Source organism: Hyaena hyaena, unplaced genomic scaffold, assembly GCF_003009895.1.
Source record: "Hyaena hyaena isolate Hyena2069 unplaced genomic scaffold, ASM300989v1 scaffold_310, whole genome shotgun sequence".
Classification (NCBI taxonomy): Eukaryota; Metazoa; Chordata; class Mammalia; order Carnivora; family Hyaenidae; genus Hyaena; species Hyaena hyaena.
Window position 1 is genome coordinate 70,166 of NW_024080940.1, and position 22,476 is coordinate 92,641.

Consider the following 22,476-nt stretch of genomic DNA (forward strand, 5'->3'; position numbering starts at 1 on the left):
TAAAGAAAGCTCCTGTATTCACTCAGTCACTTACTCTTGGCTTTGCACATCATAATTCTAATTCATGTTAAGGTGTTCATAAAGTGAGTCCTAGGTCATCTGAGTTCCATTCAACCTGAGATTTTTGATATGAAACATAAATGCTTTAAATCAGAGCCAATTAATAACTCAAGATTGTCTCAAAGAAATGGGCTATCTTGCTGGGATAAATACAATACCCATCTTGGTTTCTATCTTGGCCTTCAGTTCTCCAAATTCTACAAAATCTTTGGTACTGGATTGTCTCTCAAATGACTGAATGCTTTAATCCTCTCTGTGCTTTAAAACCACAGACAAAATATATATCTTAAAGACGTGCAATTATGCTGGGGTGTTATAAGCATAAAGAAGACAAATTGTTGGATGTCATACTTATTTTATACTTTCTTTATGATACGACTCAGTAAGTAATTCTTTAACAAAATTTACCAAGGGATCAACTTTTATGATAAAGAAGCTGAGACCATCATGTTTTTTTTCAGATCTCTTTAAAGGCAGAGATGTAAAGAGCATTTACATTGCTTTCTATAGAGCACTTATATGACCAGGCAGTATTTGGAGCATTACCTTTATAGTGTTGATCATATAAATATTATTTTTCTGTGGTTTTTCAGTGAGCTAATCACATCTAACATCATATTAAGGAAGTCATTTTAGTAGGAGCTTTATTTATGGAGAAAATTTCAGCCAAAGTGTATGCAGAAAAATTATTGATATTATGATTTGGTTTGAGAATCAAAAGCCATGCTAAATGAAGTCTGAATTTCATAAATGCTTCTCTATGGAGGAACAAGAAAATTCATTTGGACTGAATATTTAATTTCCCACACTGAACTGTTAAGAATTCTTTCTTTCTTCTCCATGTATTGCATTTACAGAGAAAATATAGGAGTCCTCTATGATTAAACTCCATATCCCCTTGGAGGAAAACTGAACTGATTGGAAGTCAAGTGACTGAGCAGAGGTAGGGTCTCTAATGAAAATCACCACTGAAGACTTGACAAATTGAAGTGTCCACCTCAGGTCCTTCAAACTACAGTGACTAGGGAATTAACAAGAGGAAGAAAGTGACAACTCACAGGCCAGTCCTAAACATAAACATTATCAATCTGTAAGCTATATCTCTGTTTCTCTTCTTAAACTATTTCCCACTTTTTCTTTCCATCAACAAAACAGAGCCAGGGCACCTGGGTGGCTCAGTCAGTTGGGTGTCAGACATCAGCTCAGGTCATGATCTTGAGGTTTCTGAGTTTGTGCTCCACATTGGGCTTATTGCTGTCAGTCTGTCAGCATAGACTCCACTAGAATCCTCTGTCCCCCTCTCTCTGCCCCTCTCCCACCTGAGCTCTCCCTAAAATAACTAAATATTTAAAAAAAAGTAAAACAAACCTATTCCCATCAGTCAGGGCCCAACCAAGGAAACAGGGATGTGTTAATGTAACAGAGAATTTTATTACACAGGTTGAAAGAAGGGCTGAGAAGCAAAAGTGGGGACTATAACTGGGGGGGGGGGGGGGGGGGGGGGGGGGGGGGGGGGGTAGCAAAAGCAAGCTTAAGCCACCGTAAGCTAGAAAGTCAAATATACATCTACAGCTAAATAACTAGGTTGATTCTTATTCTCAATTCCATAATGGAATCCATGTAGCCATATTTGTTCATTCTATACATCACTCCTACACACCCTTCTCTCTCTGGTGAATATTTCACCATTTGAAGAGGAAGAGGAGTTTGGATAGTGAATGATTCATGAAATGATAATACTTTGTCCTTAATGAACTTAAAAACTCTAATTCATGAAAGCAGAATTCCCCAAGAAGGATGCTGTGGCTACTATCTGTGGTCTCTTTCTGAAGGCTTAATAAGACAAGCTGATGAAATATGAAAAGTAACAAGCATTTTCATTTATTTCCACTCAGTCAAAATATAAAGCAATGGTTTACAGATATTCAATTTTTCTGACCAGTGCTTCAGAATTTAGACTATCACCACAAGACTCTTTCACCTTGGGAAGAAATAATTTCAATCTCTAAATTAACTATGTTGGTCCTTCTTCGAGGCTGGAGCCTGTTGCCAGTTTGCTATAACTCCATACCAAGAGCAATTACCTTGTCTCATTAATAGCACAATAGGGCCTATTAACCTTACAAATGTTATCAGTCAACACTCAATAAGTATCAACACTCAGGTCTGCTGAAGGAGAAGCTGGATAGTCAAGACATTTTGGCATTCAATTTTATTGTATAAATTAGAATTGTAATGGATTACTCCATTACAATGCAATTGAATAGAATGATGTTTACAACTGGATTCTAGTGAACCCAGCTGGGGTTTCTGCATGGTCTCCACCCTGGAAAACCAGCTTGAATTCCTGTACTCAGGCCAGATTCCAAGAGACATCATAATTAGGTCCCAGAAGAATACATTGCAGCTGAAGAGGATATCCCCTGCAGAATTGTATGGGGGAAAGGCTGGCTAAAGCAATGTTCACATTCATGCAATTATTCATTTAATTGCATAAGGTGAATGGAGTCAGTATAATTATGGCTAAGTTCATGCTGGGATTAGTCTCGTCCTGAAAAAAATAGTGTGTTTTGAGAAAGAAGACATAATACTGGGGCTGACTCTCCATCAACAGAACATGTTTTATTTCCTTTTGCAACACTTCAGTGAAAGTTCACTGAAACAAAGGTTTTAGCAGACCTCAAAGCAAAATGGGAAAAGTGCCAAGTAATGGCTTTGACATGTTTTGCCCTACTCCATTATACCTCCTGTTGGCCCTCATGTAAAAGACCATTCATCGACATTCAATTATAATTACTTGCAGTTTGGTCCAAGAACCAGGACCTCTGTTGTCATATTTACCAACAATCCTGAAGTTTTAAATAAAGAAACTCAACAGGTTTTAAATAAAGAAACCCAAATTATGAAGCACAGAGCACATGTGACGGGACAGGGGTGTTAAACAAGAAAGTCACCTTTATTGTGTTTTTTCTTCATTGAGATTTGTGCCAGGTGTTGTTGGTGGTGATGTGTGTATATTCTCATCTGTTACTTTATTAACTTAAATTTTTAGCTCAACTAACAAAAACATTTGCTGAATGCCTATTTAGTGCCAGAGTCTGTGACACAGCAAACATTTAACTTAATAGAAATTATCAGCCAAAACTAAAAAGAGTAATAAATTTTAAATACTAGAAAGAAGCAAGTCCGTATTCTTGTGTACTTATTCACTCTTTCAACATCTTTTACAATAAACAATATTTTAGCTACTAGGGTGAAAGGAAAATTGTCTATTGATACAATAATTTGAAATTCTTTACTTCATATGGACATTGTAATCTTAATACTTAAATTTGGTTTTTTCTTTACATAATTAAAAAATGTTGTCGTATTTCATGCAACTATAGTTACTTCATAGAAGTATATAATAATTCCTAATAAGGTCTTTAGTTTTTAAGAAAAAAAATTGTATCATTTTATACACAAGACATGATGCTTGGGGTATACAAGAAAGTAAAACACAAAGATCTTCCCTCCAGGAGATTACAATCATGAAGATAAAAAGCTTAAGCTACTGTATTTAACCTTAAAATTAAATTCAGCAAAATTTAATCATACTCTGATGATATAGAAAGCATTTCAACATTTTATAGTGTCCCAAAGTATTAGAAATAACTATTTTAAATGCAAAACAGAGAAGTATCCATCAATAGAAATTATTGGCGGATAAAAAGTCGGAAAACTAAGAGGGTATCATTTGTTTTGGTGAATATCCTAACAGGGAAGTCAAGTCAAAGGAATTTTAATAGACTAGATCCCTTAGGCTTTGTAAAACTTTTTTTTTTTTTCTGGTGGTGGTGGGGTGGGGAGAGTATGAAAGCTATCTCTAAAAAACTGTTTAATAAAAATGCAAAATATATGAGGTTGCAAACTCTTTCCACATAAGTAGCATGTTACTTAGTGTTTCCATATCTCCCCACAAAATTCAGCACACACATGGAAAAATAATAACTACACAATAGATAGACAACAAAGACAGGGTGCCTGGGTGGCTCAGTCAGTTAAGCATTAGACTCTTAATTTCAGCTCAGGTCATGATCTCACCGTTCAGGGGGTCGAGCCTCATATTGGGCTCTATGCAGACTGAATGGAACCTGCTTGGGATTCTCTTTCTCCCTTTCTTGCTGCCCCTCCCCCACTGTGCTCACTCACATGTGCTCTCTTCTTCTACTTCTCTCTAAAATAAACAAACTTAAAAAAAAAATATAAGTGACCAAAAAGCAGCAGCTGAAAAAGATGATTAAAAACCAAAGTGCTAAACTTACTTTAATCAGAATTTATTGATTACATGTCCAACAAATGCATTCTTATTTTTAGGGAAAAATAAATTTTCCACAGTATGGATGAATCACTTTCTACATTTCTTCCAGAAACAGATGCTTTTGAAAAATATTACTAAGAAATATCTATCATTTGTCAATATTACATCTCTGCCTCTATAATCCTAACAAACTTGGTGGGGACTGAAGATATAAATCATCTGGTTGTTGTAAATTATTATCAGCAATTAGGCAAAACATTTAATAATAGCACCATCTTAGATTTATATAATGTTTTAATTTTTTAAAGAGTACAGGCTTTACTTCACACTTTTTCTTTCTTCCTTTCTTTCTAATTAATTTTTAAAATTTACATCCAAGTTAGTTAGCATATAGTGCAACAATGATTTCAGGAGTAGATTCCTTAATGCCCCTTACCCATTTAGCCCATAACCTCCTCCCACAACCCCTCCAGTAACCCTCTGTTTGCTCTCCATATTTAGGAGTCTCTTATGTTTTTGTCCCCCTCCCTGTTTTTATATTATTTTTGCTTCCCTTCCCTTACATTCATATGTTTTGTATCTTAAAGTCCTCATATAAGTGAAGTCATATGATATATGTCTTTCTCTGACTAATTTTGCTTACATGATGTCCTCTAGTTCCATCCAGATAGTCTCAAAATGAAAGATTTCATTCTTTTTGATTTCTGAGTAATACTCCATTGCGTGTGTGTGTGTGTGTGTGTGTGTGTGTATAAAACACATCTTTATTGATTCATCCATCGGTGGACATTTGGGCTCTTTCCCAAATACTTTGGCTATTATCGATAGCACCCCTATGAACGTTGGGTGCATGTGTCCCTTTGAAACCGCATACCTGTATCCCTTGGATAAACACCTAATAGTCTGATTGGTAGGTCATAAGGTAGCTCTATTTCTACTTTCTTGAGGAATCTCCATACTGTTTTCCAGAGTGGCTGTACCAGTTTGCATTCCCACCAGCAGTGCAGAAGAGATTCTCTTTCTCCACATCCTTGCCAGCATCTGTTGTTGTCTGACTTGTTAATGTTAGCCATTCTGACAGGTGTGAGGTGGTATCTCATTGTGGTTTCGATTTGTATTTCCCTGACGATGAGTAATGTTGAGCATTGTTTCATGTGTCTGTTGGCCATCTGGATGTATTCTTTGGAGAAGTGTCTGTTCATGTCTTTAGACCATTTCTTCACTGGATTATTTGTTTTTTGGGTGTTGAGTTTGATAAGTTCTTTATAGATTTTGGATACCAACCCTTTAACTGATATGTCATTTGCAAATGTCTTCTCCCATTCTGATGGTTGCCTTTTAGTTTTGCTGAATGTTTCCTTCACTGCGCAGAAGCTTTCTATTTTGATGAGGTCCCAATAGTTCATTTTTGCTTTTGTTTCCCTTGTCTCCAGAGATATGTTGAGTAAGAAGTTGCTTCGGCCAAGGTCAAAGAGGTTCTTGCCTGCTTTCTCCTCAAGGATTTTGATAGCTTCCTGTCTTACATTTAGGTCTTTCATCCATTTTGAGTTTATTTTTGTGTATGGGGTAAGAAAATGGTCCAGCTTCATTTTTCTGCATGTCGCTGTCCAGTTTTCCCAGTACCACTTGCTGAAGAGCCAGACTTTATTCCATTGAATATTCTTTCCTGCTTTGTTAAAGATAAGTTGGCCAAATATCTGTGGGTCCATTTCTGGGTTCTTTATTCTGTTCCATTGATCTGAGGGTCTGTTCTTGTGCCAGTACCATACCGTCTTGATGATTACAGCTTTGTGATACAGCTTGAAGTCTGGGATTGTGATACCTCCTTTGGTTTTCTTTTTCAAGATTGCTTCGGCTATTCAGGACATTTTCTGGTTCCATACAAATTTTAGGATTGTTTGTTATAGCTCTGCGAAGAATGCTGGTGTTATTTTGATAGGGATTGCATTGAATATGTAGATTGCTTTGGGTAGTATTGACATTTTAACAATATTTGTTCTTCCAATACAGGAGCATGGAATATTTTTCCTTTTTTGTGTGTGTGTGTCTTCTTCAATTTCTTTCATAAGCTTTCTATAGTTTTCAGTGTATAGATGTTTCACCTCTTTGGTTAGATTAATTCTTAGGTATTTTGTGGGTTTTGGTGCAATTATAAATGGAATTGATTCCTTGATTTCTTTCTGTTGCCTCATTGCTGGTGTATAGGAATGCAACTGATTTCTGTGCATTGATTTTATATCCTGTGGCTTTGCTGGATTCATGGATCAATTCTGGCAGTTTTTTGGTGGAATCTTTTGGGTTTTCCATATAGAGTATTATGTCATCTGTGAAGAGTGAAAGTTTGACCTCCTCCTGGCTGACTTGGATTCCTTTTATTTCTTTGTGTTGTTCCATTGCTGAGGCTAAGACTTCCCATACACTGTTGAATAACAGAGGTGAGTAGACATCCCTGTCTTGTTCCTGACCTTAGGGGGAAAGTTCTCAGTTTTTTCCCACTGTTTCACTCTTATTTTCAATACTTCCTTATAAAAGAGGGAAGATATCATTATTCCCATTGTATTCCCATTGTGACTAGAGCACACAGATTAAATAAAATCTCAAGGTATCAAGGTAATTTGAAAAATCCTGAATTTCAGTCTTAGATCTACTTCTGATTCTTCAAAGTCAGAACTCATTCTAGTGCCACAAAAACAACAAAATTAATGCCTCCATCTCCCAGGAGTATAGCTGTGCTGTGCTCAATGAATTATATATACTCAACATAAGTATAGGTAAGGTACAGGATTGGATTGCCTTATCTATAACTGATGTGACTATCAAATAAAAAAGGGTAACATTTAGTGGGTGCCTGGAAGCTCTTATTTTATAGCAATATCAAAAATAGGTACATGAGTTACAACAAAGAGAAAACAGTATTTTCTTTAACTTATCCAATCTTTGAATACTGAGTGCTATCATAACACTATAACAAACAGGCTAATTCCAGAATTGATGGTTGATGGGTAGCAAAGGATTTCTTATTCTCACCACCCAGAAATAAATATCTTAAAAGACTACAATTACTTCTGAGCATATAATACAACAAAGAGGTCAGAACAGTTCATATCTGGCTCTAGATATTTCTCTTTTTTAAAGTTTATTTATTTAAATAATCTCTGTACCCCACATGGGGCTCAAACTTATGATCCCAAGATCAAGAGTTGCACACTCTTCTAACTAAGCAGCCAGGCACCCAATGGCTCTAAATATTTCTTAATGAAAAAAATTAACAAGTTATTATAAGAATTTTCATCCTATTAGGGTTTATGTAGCAGTGGGATATTTTTAAGCAACTTTAATATCCTTCCCCATATTCATGAATATTTTTACAACTACTCAGATTTAAATCGTCCCTTCCACTTCTTCTTTAACTGTATTTTTAAAAATTCGAATTTAAAAATTCACATAATCTCCCAATGTAAACGTATTAAAGTTTATCCATGAAATACACTACTAATCCTCTTTTAATTTTTGAAAAAGTAAAAAATGGCACCCAAACAGGTGTTTCTTCACTCAGTACATTTATTAAAATAGTAAACTAAAGTTGAAAACTGTTGTTAGGGCCTTTTATACGAGTATAACTTGATATTCTAAATTGGTAAATTGTTCAGAAGTCTAATGACCAAAATTAAATAGTTGAGGTTAATCTGTGAATTACAGCAGATCTAAGAGCAGATGAGTGAGTAAGTAGCATATTTTGTAGTGTTTATTTGTTTCATTCATCAATATCACTGTTATAACTGAGCTCCAACTATGTGCCAGGTACCATGCTAGCTGCTGGAGATATAATGTACACTAAATAGTCCATGATAGATTTTATAAGTCTACTTTTGAAGCTAAGTTTCTCTTGGAAAACACAGCCAAGAGTGAATGCAACTCTTAACCAATAATCTCTCCCCATTGAAAACCACTCCATATGGAATCATGGACTCTCAGAACTAGAGGTTAAAGATTATGTAGTACAATGATTAATACTAGGATATTTAAGACCTGAAGTTGAAAATCAAGAAGAACTGATTTATTTTTCTTATCGGGTTTATTTTTAAAATAAACCTTAATGAGAAAAATCATAATAATCGCCAGTTTGGGTAACACTGAAAAGCTAAAAAAGAACATCATCCTAGTAGCAAAGAGTTTAAAATCTGAGACAATAAAATAAATATTTGGGAAAGATACAGAAAACAGTGGAAACTTAAAGCAAGTATTAAATCACTTCTCCAATTGATCTCATTTTATTATTTCATTGTCCAGTAACAAGTTGATTTTAAAATCCCTCTTCCTCAGGAAGTTAAATATACCTTGCCATAATAGCATTTAAATTGTCCTCTAGAGGGAGAGTGCCCAAGAGCTCATTCCAAAGGCAAAAAGGGAAATGGACAAATGGTCTTAAAAATAAAGGAGTGTTAAAAAGTCAGCTATTTATATTCATTTCTAAGTGAAGCATATAGTCAAGTGCAGAAATTTAAGAATCCAGAATGATAAGTTTTTACACATGTATATATTAATGAAAACACCCTCCATCAGATATAGAATTTTAGCAAGCCCTTATGCCCCCTCTCAAATATCTCCCTCTGAATATTATCAGCATTTCAAAGTTCAACTACTCTTCCTAAAAATTTGGGAAGTTCTAGAGTAAATGTAAGAAACATTGGGTCTCAATTAAAGGTTTATAACTAACTAAAGTATGATAAATTCCAACTGATCATCCCCAAGTATGAAATAAATGATAAATTTTATTATTCATTATACAATGCTAACTACTTATTACATATAGTAAATATAGTGGCAATTAAATCAGACTGGTAGTCAGGAGAAGAATTTTCAGAAGAGGTGATATTAAAACTGATGTTTAAAGGACAAATAAGAATTACTTGGAGAAGATGATGTACAGAAGAGAAATATGAATGAAAGAAGATAACTGCATATGTAAAACTAAGGAAGCATGGAACAGCCTAACACATTCAGTATTTGTGTGATGAGAGCAAAGGATCCAGATGGGTAAATAGTGAGAAATAAACTACAAAATAGGAAAGACACAGATCATGAGGGCCATGGGTATTAATTTTTTTTTTTTTTAAACTGCATTCTGGACATTTTAAGGAACCATAACCTGAACTGGCAGTCAGGAAGGAAGGTGGCATCAGATATCTGTTTTAACAAAGATCATAGTGTGCAAAATAGTTTAATTATTGCATAAGCTGGAGGACTACAGACAAAGGAAAGAGATAACTGCAGAAGCTTGGGCCTATAGGGAAGGGATGTTATGTATCTAAACAGGCTAGAGTAGGAGCCATGGTAATGAAAGGATTAACTAGAAAAATGTTAAAGAGATTAAACCTACAGGATATATTGACCATTAGGAGATAGGAATGGAGTGACAGCTGTGTTCTGGAATGGACATTGGTGCCTTGCACTTAGGCAAGGCATGCTTTTCATTCTTTGGAAGAATGATGATGAATTCGATTTTAGACACAGCGAGTTCCTTGTTTTAAATTTTTACTTAAATTCTAGTAAGTTAACATATAATATATACAGTAGAATCCAGTGATTGATCACTTACATATAACACCCAGTGCTCATCATAACAAATGCCCTCCTTAATACCCATCACCCATTTAGCCCACCCCGCATCCATCTCCTTCCATCTACTCTCAAGTTTGTTCTCTATCATTAAGAGTCTCTTGCAGTTTGTTTCCCCCTCTCTCTTTTCCCTCTTCCTGTATGTTCATGTTTTGTTTCTTAAATTCCGCATATGAGTGAATTAAATGGTATTTGTCTTCCTCTGACTGACTTATTTCACTTAGCTTAATACACTCTAACTTCATCCATGTCATTGCAAATAGAAAGATTTCATTCTCTTTGATGGCTGAATAATATTCCATTGGATATATATATTACATCTTTTTTATCCATTCATCAGTCAATTGACATTTGGGCTCTTTCTATAGTTTGGCTATAATTTTCTTAATGTTTATTTATTTTTGAGAGAGCACAAGTAGGGGAGGGGCAAAAAGAGGGGGACAGAGGATCCAAAGTGGGCTCTGTGCTGACAAGTTGACAGCAGCAAGCATCATGTGGGGCTCGAACTCACAAACTGTGACATCATAACCTGAGCCAAAGTCAGACACTCAACTGACTGAGCCACCTGGCCCCATATAGCTTGGCTATTAATGATAATGCTGCTATAAACATTAGGGTTCATGTATCCATTTGAATTTGTATTTTTGTATCCTTTGGGTAATTACCTAGTAGTGGAATTGTCAGATTGTAAGGTAGTTCTATTTTTAACTTTTTGAGGAATCCACATACTATTTTCCAGAGTGGCTGCACCTATTTGCATTCCCACCAACAGTGCAAGAGTACTCCCCTTTCTCCACATCCTCACCAATACCTGTTGTTTCTTGTGTTGTTAATTTTAGCCATTCTGACAAGTGTGAGGTGGTATCCCATCAAAGCTTTGATTTATAGTTCTCTGATGATGAGTGATGTTGAGCATCTTTTCATGTGTCTGTTAGCCATCTGGATGTCTTCTTTGGAGAAATATCTATTCATATCTTCTGTCAATTTATTCACTGGATTATTTGGGGTTTTTTTTAGGGGGGGGGTGTTGAGTTTGATAAGTTCTTTATAGATTTTGGATACTAACCCTTTATCAGACATGTCATTTGTAAATATCTTCTCCCATTCCGTAGGCTGCCTTTTAATTTTGTTGATTGTTTCCTTCACTATACAGAAGCTTTTTATCTTGATGAAGTCCTAATAGTTCATGCTTGCTTTTGTTTCTCTTCTTTTCCTTGCCTTCCCTTCCCTTCCTTTGGGTGATGTGTCTAGTAAGAAGTTGCTCCAGCTGAGGTCAAAGACACTGCTGCCTGTGTTCTCCTCTAGATTTTAATGGTTTCCTGTCTGACATTTAGGTATTTCATCCATTTTTAATTTATTTTTGTGTATAGTGAAGAAAGTGGTCCAATTTCATTCTTTTGCTTGTTGCTGTCCAGTTTTTCCAGCATAATTTGTTGAAGAAACTGTCTTTTTTCCATTGGATATTCTTTCCTTCTTTGTCAAAGATTAGTTGGCCATATAGTTGTGGGTCCATTTCTGGGTTTTCTAGTCTGTTCCATTGATCTGTGTAAACATGGCAAGTTCTAACTGCCTACTGAAAAAATTGAGATGTCTGGAAAGCATTTAGATAATAATAGTTAAAACTTATTGAGTAGCTACTGTATGCCTGCAGTTCCTTCTAAAGTATCACATTATGTAAAACCAGCAGGGATTTGAATTTAGTAAATTTGTGTTGGGACCCACAAAGAGGAATTTTTAATGACTCTGTGGGGATTTTGATACAGAGAGAACACACTTTGAGAAAGACTACCATACCTGAATATCTTAAGAATAAGAATAGGGACATGGAGGTTTTTCCCAGTTTTACAAAGCCTCTTTGAAAAATAAAGGTCTGGGGGCGCCTGGGTGGCTCAGTCGGTTAAGCGTCCGACTTTCACTTAGGTCATGATCTCGCGGTTCGTGGGTTCGAGCCCCGAGTCGGGCTCTGTGCTGACTGCCAGCTCAGAGCCTGAAGCCTGTTTCAGTCTGTGACTCCCTCTCTCTCTGACCCTCCCCTGCTCGCGCTGTCTCTCTCTCTCTCTCCTAGAAAAAAATAAAACGTTAAAAAAAAATTTAAAAATAAAAAAAAGAAAAATAAAGGTCTGGATTTCATTTACATTTGGCAAAATGTAACTTTCTATTTCTAAGAACCTAATGCTAGTAGGAAAGGTCTTTTTGGAGACTTAGTAGTTCTTAGACTCCAGCTAAATGAGATGTCTAAATGAATAGGAAACACATGGAGTAAAATATGTGGGCATTTTAAGTAAGGAAAAGAGCACTTTGCAAAACTGGATGGGAAGTTTTAATGCAATTCAGAGCACTACAAGAAGTTTGACAAACCAAACCATGAAAGTCTTCCCTGTTTTCTAAAGGGCATGTTTTCCCTCAAACCGCATGAGTGTTACACTAAGAGAAGCAACCATAAGTCAAGAACCTTAATTTGATAGGTCAGGATTGGCCTCTCAAATTTGTTTGGATAGGCATCTTTTTGCTTAATGTATGTAGTATTCTTTTTAAGGTTCTAAACAACAGTTATGAAACTCAAAGAAGTAAAAGGTGTATACGCCAGTCAGATGGGAAAGTCTAACTAATCTGTTGAGTTGTTTCTAGATGGTTCAGTGCTAAATAAATTACATATGTGACCACCTACCACTACTTTGCCTCAGTGGCCTCTACAAGCTTTATGTCTTAAAGTTTAAGAATATTCTAGTTGCCCTTACCCAAAAAGTCCCCTAATGAATACAACATTCTGTCTGCAACAGTAGATTCTCTGTAAAAATTAGAAACTGACTTCTAAATGAGGGTGACAGGTAGGCAATATTAACAGATGAGAAGCCCTCTGTTTTGCCATTCACTATTTTTCAATTCTATCAAGAACAAAAAGAACAAATATGAATAACTGAGGGAAAAAAGGAGGCAACAGATACACTGTTGGTGTGAAGACTGTTTTATCATTAGATTGTAGTCATAATCCCAAAAATAGAGATTATGACTTTTTATATTCCATAAACATCCTTAACAGTGTTTTAAACATACTTAATTTTATGTAACTTATTTTTCCTAATGAACTCAGTATAAAAATTTATTTTTCAAAATGCACAAGAGGAAGTCCCTACTTAAGAGGAAGTTTTCTTTGCTTTCTAAAGGGGAAGAACAAAACACCAAAAAGGACTATCAATACTCCTCTAATTTATCTGATTTGCAAATTTGCCTTAATATAGATCAGATTTCCTTAAAGTAGGACATCCCATTATTGTTAATTAATGGACATTAAACACCAAACATTTATTAATGTTAATAAATTTAAATTTTGAGACAGAAGTCAATTTCATTATCTTTACGGGCTATAAATTATAAGTTAGCATCCCTCCCTTATAAAATCATAAACCATAATTTTAGTCACACTCAAGAATCAGAAAAATCAAGGTTCTTGAATCAAATGGAATTTATTGCTCCCAAGAGGATTCTGACTAGGTTACCATGGAGCTTAAACTATTATCAGCGGTTTCCTCTCAACCACATATTAAGTGCAAGCTACTTTATATGAAATACTCCCTACTCTGCATCCCCATCTCCCCTAACTTCCCTATTTAACTTTAGCTCCCACACCGTTTCTTGATCTTGTGCCATTGCAACCTTGTCCTGCCTATAATGTACACACTTTCCCCTTCTATGACCATGACTCATCCTTGCCTGGATAGTTCCAATCCACTTATCACCTCATTTGGGGTGCATTTCCTAATCCTAAACCCTATCTAGCCCTACCAGCATGCACCAATGTTTTCGGTACTGATATACTTACCAACTTATTTCACAATTAGTTTCCATCTTTTTAAAAAGTGTCTGCCCTACTGGACTAGGCTCCTTGAGAACAAGGGTTAGTTATTATTTAAGACTTGAATGCTAAGTACTGAGCACAGTGTCTGGCAATGGGTTCTCACTAAACCTGTGGAGAAAGGAAGAAAGGAAAGAACAAAGGGATGAAAGGGAAGGAAAGAAGGTGGAAGGAGAGAATAAAGGAGTGGAGAAAAAAGACAGAGGAGGCAGAAAGGAAGGAAGGCAGAAAGAGGGGATGAGGAGAAAGGGAAGAGTGAGGAGAAAGAATTAGGAAAGAAAAGAGAGAAAGAGAGAGAGATACAATTGGATCCTAATGATGAGTCTGTCTATATTGTGTTTAAGGTGAAGTACATTGACAAAGTTGATCAAGGCATTCAGATAATTCATATAAAATCAATAATTAATCAATTCACACCAGTTCACCTAAATGGTCCCATAAGCAACAGGTTCAGAATACAGACACTGCTTATAAAAAGCCAATCAGCAGAACTCAAACAACCAAGCCAAACTAATATCCACCTGATTTGTCAATCTGAAAGTGAACAGCCTTGGTTGGCTTATGGTCATAATTTAGATGCCCATCTAATCTGACCTCTTTATGCTGTAGATCAGGTAAATGAAGTCCAAAGAAATGGCAGGATATCATCTAAATGGCAATAAATTCATAGAACAATAATAATATAAAGCTTTAAAATTAGTTAAACCAAAAGATCTAATTATGAATCAGGAAATAAGGAGCCATCTAACCTTTCATAAGGAAACAACAGTTCTTAGTATTCTTTTCAGTTGAACATTGAAAACAAAGTGGGAAGACATGACCATCATCAAACCTAAAACCAGGGTTATTTCAGATACATTTCAGTCCAGTGAGATAAAGATATGAGACAACAAAGAAGTACTGTTTATTTAAAAATTTTAAATTATTGTTTATTTTCAAAACTAGTTCAAGGGCACCTGCGTTAAGCGTCTGACTTTGATTCAGGTCATGATCTCGCGGTTCATGATTTTGAGCCCCATGTCTAGCTCTGTGCTGACAGTTGGGAGCCTGGAGCCTGATTTGGATTCTGTGTCTCCCTCTCTCTCTCACTGACCTTCTGAACCCACTCCCACTCCTCTCTCATTCTCTCAAAAATAAATAAACATTAAAAAATTAAAAAAAAACTAGTTCATAATAAACAAGTATCTCAAGGAAGTTTTCACAATTAAAGAGATAAATTGATCTGTGCCTGCCATATTCTTTTGACTTTTAACAAAGACAAAGATATCTGCTTCTCTTGAAGCAGTTCTTCAAGAAAGTATTGACAGTATGTATCTACCATAACAAAATTTTACTAACTGGAAGATCCAGCACCTTTATCTTAAATTTACATGATATATTCTTAGCTTCTCTGTTTTTCCACAAATATGGAATGATTTACCTTTAACAGAGAAACTTGTGTACTGATGATCAACAAAATGGAAAAAAAGAACAGTTTCATATTTTGAATCCCAGTTTGGTGTCACAATTCCTCAAGCCAACTTAATTGAATAATATGATTCTCTAAAGTTTTGAAAACTCATGTGGAAAAAGAAAAAAAAAGCACAGGGGAAGTATGCTGTGGTTCTGTAGAATCAAGAGTTCAAGCAAATGTGTCATAAGTTATCTGATCATGTCACAGAATCCCATCACTTTAGAGCTGAAATGAATTCTGAAGATGACTTTGTCTTATAGTCCCCTGGTTTGGTGGTATATTGGAATTACTGGGGAATTTCATTTTTTAAGCTTTTGGGTTCTTTATTAAATAAAAAAAATTCAAACCTACAGATAAATTGAAAACAGCATACCCTCACCTGGTTTCACCAGTTATTTGGTATTTTGCCAATTTTAACTTTCCCTTTCCTGCTTTCCACATTCCTCTTCTTAAATTAATTTACTGAAATTCAAGTTAGTTAACATACAGTATAGTATTGGTTTCAGGAGTAGAACCCAGTGATTCATCAGTTACATACAACACCCAGTGCTCATCACACAACAAGTGCTCTTGGTAATGCCCATCACCCATTTAGCCCATTCCTCCATCCACCTCTCCTCCTGTTTGTTCTCTGTATTTAAGAGTCTTTGATGGTTTGTTTTCCTCACTATTTTTATCTTATTTTTCCTTCCCTTCCCTCATGTTCATCTACTGTGTTTCTTAAATTCCACATGAGTGAAATCATATATTTGTCTTTCTCTGACTGACTTATTTTGCTTAGCATAATACACTCTATTCTTGTTTTTATTTATATTCTTAAAGCATATGTATTTGCAGAGTCATTTTAGATATTTAAATATCAAGACCAGAGTGGACACTGTGATCTGACACCTACAAGAGTTTGGCAATGAATAGCTTGCAACTGAGTACCTTGCTGAAACTGTCCTTGGCTAAAGAGACCCACCTTGACAAAGGTCATACCCTCTTCCCTGGTGCATCTTATAGCCAATGACTGGCTGATGCAATAGTATAAAGGTCTTTCCTGCTTGCCTTAAACTCAGGAGAGCCCAATAAGGCCATCTCAGCTTCAGAGCAACTTGTCTCATCAGCTGAGTTCTCTGTTATGACAGCACTGCAGAGCCAGTCTCAACCTAATTCTACTTACTGTACACAAGTGGTGGCCTCTCATAAACTTTCTGGAGCTCAATCTGTGACAACTCTCTTAAATAATTCAGTATAATTAGATTAATTACAATATTCAATAGTATTATATAAATCTAGTAAGTATAAAGTAAGAAAAGTTGGCAAATTTAACAATGATACCATATTATTATCAAAAAGTCCACACCATGGGGCACCTGGGTGGCTCAGTCAGTTATGTGTCCTACTCTTGATTTCAGTTCAGGTAATGATCTCACAGTTTGTGAGTTCAAGCCCTGCAACAGGCTCTACACTGACAGTGAGGAGCCTGCTTAGGAATCTCTCCCTCTCCCTCTCTTTCTGTCTCTCTGCCCTCCTCCTCTCTCTCTTTCTCTTTCTCTCTCTCTCTTAAAATAAATAAATAAACATTAAAAAAAAAAGCCCATATCAAACTTTACCATTTATCCCAGTGTTATCCTTTATAGTAATTTTATTTTATTTTTTCTAATTCAGGATTAAATCCAGAATCATACATTCTATTGAGTTCTCCTGTCAGTTTAGCCTCCTTTAATACTTTCTCAGCTTTCTTTGCTTTACCTGACACTGATATATTTTAAGAGCAGTTCTTTTTGTAGAATTTCCCTCAATTTGGGTTGACTGTTTCCATATGATTAGCTTTAGTGTTTGTTCTTAATTCTTCATGAATTGGTAATATAAACTCTTCCTAATTCTGAAAATTATACAACTGATTTCAAAAAATCTGAAAACCTCTATTGTCTTTAATCGAATTATGTGGCATATGATAGGTGATCTTCTACTCCATAATAACTATTGATGTCAAAGCTATGTCAAATCATCATAACATAATCCTTTTGAAGACATTTGAAGCAATAATTAGATATCTGAATTTAAGTTTATGCTATTAGTACAAAGCAACAAACTGGATGAGGAGTTATATTCTCTGCAGGTCTAAGCCCACACACACAGATATAAGGACTATGTTACATCCAACTTCTCTGTCTGAAAGATGGAAAATTTTATTTGACACTAATTATAAGGTATATCCTAAATTCAGAAATGTTAAAGTATAAATATAATAATATGTATTTTATGATTGAATCACATATGTTGAACATTATGCCAAATACTGCATGAATCTTATTTAACATTGCATCTTATTTAATCTTCACAGTAGTTTTATAAACTAGCTATTAATAATAGCCCTACTTTACTGATGAGAAATGTGGCTCACAGATAAGTGGCTCAGGATAAGTAACTTTTCTAAAATCACAAAATGCGCAAACAGCAGAGTCAGGATTCGAAACAAATATTCTGTTCATTTTCCATCACATTATACAATTTCTTTCCCCAGTTTAGCCTTTCCTACTACAAGTTTCATAATACAGATTCCACAGCTCTCATTTAAAAATTTGGGGTAACTGCACTACAACGTGCCCGTAAACAAATTACTCAGTTATCAACTGGGGATCTGAAACTATGTTAAATATTTTGAAGAACAGGGGGGGAAAACTCCAGAATCATATCAGTTTTCAAGGTATACAAAATCTTGAAAAAACATTTACAAATGTGCAATGTAGAAAAAAAAGGCCCATGATTTAAAAAAAAGCTCATGATTAAAGTGCTAAAGTATGGCTCTCCTGCAGAAAATCAGAGAAGAAAACATGACTGTAAGCTAAAATAATCAGTGAAGACTATAAGCAAATTATCCCAAACAAATTTTCAGTAATGTGCAGCCAGATATTTAATGACCTTGTTAATGAGGAAAAGTGATGATAAGCAAGAAACCATAAGTTCCTGTGAAAGGAGACAGGTCTCTTAAACTAAACTTGTCACCTTTGGGAAATGGAAGATATGGAGAGAAAAGGAAAAATATTTAGACTTTGCTATGAGCTGAATTGTATCCTCCACTTCCCAAATTTTATATGCTGAAATTCTAAGCCCAAACCTCAGAATGTGATCGTATTTGGAGCCAGGGTCTTTAACAGAGGTAATCAAGTTACTTAATATAAGATCATTCGAAGGAGCCCTAATCCAATATGACAGTGTCTTTGCAAGAAGAAGAAATTCAAACACACACAGGAAAGACCTATGAAGACATAGTAAGAAGATGGTCATCTGCAAGTCAAGAGGACAGGCCAGGCAGATCTTTTCCTCACTGTCCTCAGAAGGAACAAACCTCTCCTACACTTTGATCTTGGACATCTAGCTTCCAGACTGTGAAACAAAAAAATCTGTTGTTTTAGCCACCCAGTCTGTGGCACTTTGTTACGAAACCCCTAGGAAAACTAATACAGATTCCTCATCAAGCTGAGTTTTTGCTAACTAAATTTTGTATGTGAGGGTAGTATAAGCAGTGTTGATATATTTAAGAATTTCCCCAGGCAGATTCAAACTAGAAAACAATGTCTAATACACTGGTGAATCAGAAAAATCTCTTGAATGAAATCAGAGCCTCTAATGCTCAAAAGGGATCAAGTGAGTCATCACTATTGCCCATGAATGAAAAATAATTTCTCTCAGAAAACACATGTAAAAAATGACACCATGTGGGTTAAAAGAGAAAAACAAGTGTAAATAGATAAACTGGGTGTTTCCCTGCACAAATTACAATAATTCCATAATTATAAGATTATAAATCTTTATTCTTACCTTTCTCTTGATTTTAGTATCTTAGCTAGAATTTTTATTATCAAATATTATTTACCTTTTTCTTATGACCTCATAAACGATCCAATTCTACCATTAAAAATAGTCTTGTAACCCCGCCCCCCCACACAATTTGCCCGAAAAAAAGGGTTTAGCCCAACTGATGGTCTGTTATTTCAAGTAATATTTGATCAGATATTCTGTTAAAGCAGCTCATCCAATCTCATGCCCCCTTGTCCATTTTCCATTGAGCTGTTTTTCTAGAATACAAATCTGATAGTTCCCTTTTGAGGTCTAAAAACCGACCATCAGTTTCCCATCACCTACTGGCTGAAGCTCAAAAGTCCTTAATATGGCAAAATCTTCAAAGCCTAGACTCAGTCTATATTTTCGGCCTACCTATACTCATCTGCCACCCAGCCACCATACACTTCACTTGCTAAAAATATTCGGTTGTGCTCCATTCCCCAAGCATTGTTTCCATAGCACTGCATGCATGTCATCATCTTCATACATTAAGTATATGATATGTAATACCTCTGACTCTGCCTCAGATTATAACCACATTATGGTGAAAATCTAGGTCGTTCACATTTTCTTTCAGTATTCCCAGTGGCAGTGGCACAAGGACAGTAACAATGACCCATGTTTCAACCTTCTCGGAGAGGCCTTAACTGAATTCTCTAGCTAAGATAGCAGTTTTCGTCCCACCCAACACTCTACCCCCTTGCCCTGCTTTAGATTTCTTCTCAGTACTTATCAACACCAGACATATTACATATTTAATTGTTTGTTTGTTTGTTATTATCTATCTCTTCCCACTTGAAAGTAAATTCCAAAAACCAGGACATTGGTCCATTCACTGCTTTATCACCAGTGCCTAGATATTTGGCACACTACTGACCCTCAATAAACACTTCATAATAAGTGAACTCATTTGGCAAATGTTTATAGATAGCTTACTAAGTGTCATGAAATATTCTAGAAGCTAGGAATCCAACAGTTGAAAATGAAAAGTTCTGCTCACATGGAACTCAATACTCTCCAGAAGGAGGTGATAAAAAAGAAAATAAAGATCTTGTTTTATATAATTTCAGACAGTGATAGGTATTCAATTGCTATCCTGCAACTGAACCAAACTTACACTGATTTCAAGATTCATAAATATCATGTAAGAATCTTAAATTTGTGCTATATAGCTATACTTTACCAAAATATAATATATTAATTAACTTTGTAAATACTAAAGTCAATAAAAAAGAATGAACCATGTAAAACAGTCATAATGTAGTACCCCTATAGTAATGAAATATTATGTTTTTAAAGACAAAATTTTCAAATATATTAGATAAAACAAGAGAAGCAAAATAATGTTTACTGAAAGCATAACACACATAAGAGGTGTTTTCTAAAGCATATTACATCATAAACATTTGCTAGAAAGCAGTTTTAACATACTTTTAGCAGGACATTTATATAAAGGGACAAAAAGAAAAAGACTTTTCATCTTATGTACTCATTACTTAATAAGAATGACAATTGGTTTATGCCAACTTGGCAACCCATTAATATTGGTTGTAATATTAAGCAAGTAATATTAAGGATTTGCATACTTCTTCCTATCTTAGAAAATCCAGACTTTTCTGCAGCACTAATTTGATACATGATATGTCAACCTTTTTACTTGCTATTGAATTGAAAATCTGTTCTTGCATATGGCCAAAGGAGATTTCATTGTGTTTTTAGATTAAAAAAAAAAACGAGTCATAACTATAGTTGAAAGAATTTTCTAATATGACCTATTCACTTGAAGAATTCCACTTCTGATCATCCTGAACCAGAGGTAAAGGGTTATGAAGAGCCAACTGCAGGCATGTCTTCTAGGAATGTTGATTAGTGATCTCAGATCTGGACTTCATTAATAAGGGACTAGGTTTCTTAGAGAGGGGGGAAGGACTGTTACCAGGGACTACTAGGGACTAGAAAGTCAGTGGTCTCTTTAATGAAATATGAAAGATGAGGCTTGTGGGGATGAGCACTGAGTGTTATGTGGAAACTAATTTGACAATAAACTATTCGTAAAAAAAAAAAAAAAAAAGAAAGATGAGGAAATTGAAGTAAATCCAAAATCAAACTGTAAGCAGAGTAGCATAAACACTGAATTTGGATCATGTATAACTGAAATACAGGACATCTGTAAATACCATATTCTCAAAATTTTTAATGTTTTATATAATAATGTTGGGTTGATATTATTTTTAGCATTCTAAAATGCCAGGACTTTTAAATTTTAATTTTATTCCTATAGAAAAGGGGAAAGAAGAGACCCATGAAAAAATTGTTTTTAGTAAGTACCACACAATAATTAAAATTTGGCAGAGGGATATTATTTCTACTATCTCCCTCAAATTTTTTCATGAGAAAACCACAGAAGTGGGAAAATATTTTTTAAATCAATTCAAGGCAATTAATCATTTGAAATACCAAAAATCTATCTTGGCTCATGAAAAAACAAATCCCTATTGTTTCTAAATGTCTTCCAAATCAAAGATCTACAGGTTTTTTTTTTTCTATAAGTGTACAAATAAATCTTTTAAATGCAAATGGATAAAATATTTTGAAAATGTGAGTGCAGTGCTTAGGATACCATTTTGATCTACCCATAATTTATCTCATCACTTCTCCCTATTTTCTTTCTGACAAACCAAAACTTCTCAAATTTCACTAGTTTCACATGGAAGCTAAAAGACCAAATTCAGGACTATATGTTACCTGGGATGAGAAGAGTGAATCACCTGGGATGAAAAGGGAAACCCATGATTACTCTGCTCATCTCCCCCTCTGGTTGCCTTCCATTACTTATCAATGTTCTCTCCAGCACAACAGAACTCTGAGCCAGTGTGCCATACTGACTCAGCAGATGGCTTCAACACTTCCCATTAGCACTGCAAGCACCACAGAGGTCCAAAGATTCTCATCCCTTCCAACCTCCATAATCAAAAGAAAGATTCACAAACAGGAAATGACAAGAGCCTCATATCCTCTTTTTTCTAGTCCTCTCCAACATCTCCCACTGCCTCCACACACACACACCCACCCACACACTCATGCATCCTTAGCTAGAATTACAATTGTTATTTCGATGGGAAGAAATGATTGAAGGGCAGGAAATGAGAATTCTGTTAGATGAGAAGAGCAGTCATCTCAACCCAATATTTGAGACATTCTTTTTTTTTTTTTTCCCATTTTCCTATGAATTGTACTTCTTTCTTCCTGGCATCTTTGTGTGCATGGTGGTGGGTGCAGGGGGAACCACTCTGTGTCTTAACAACAACAACAGCAACAACAACAAGCCTAATACAAAAAGCAATGGAAAATCTATGG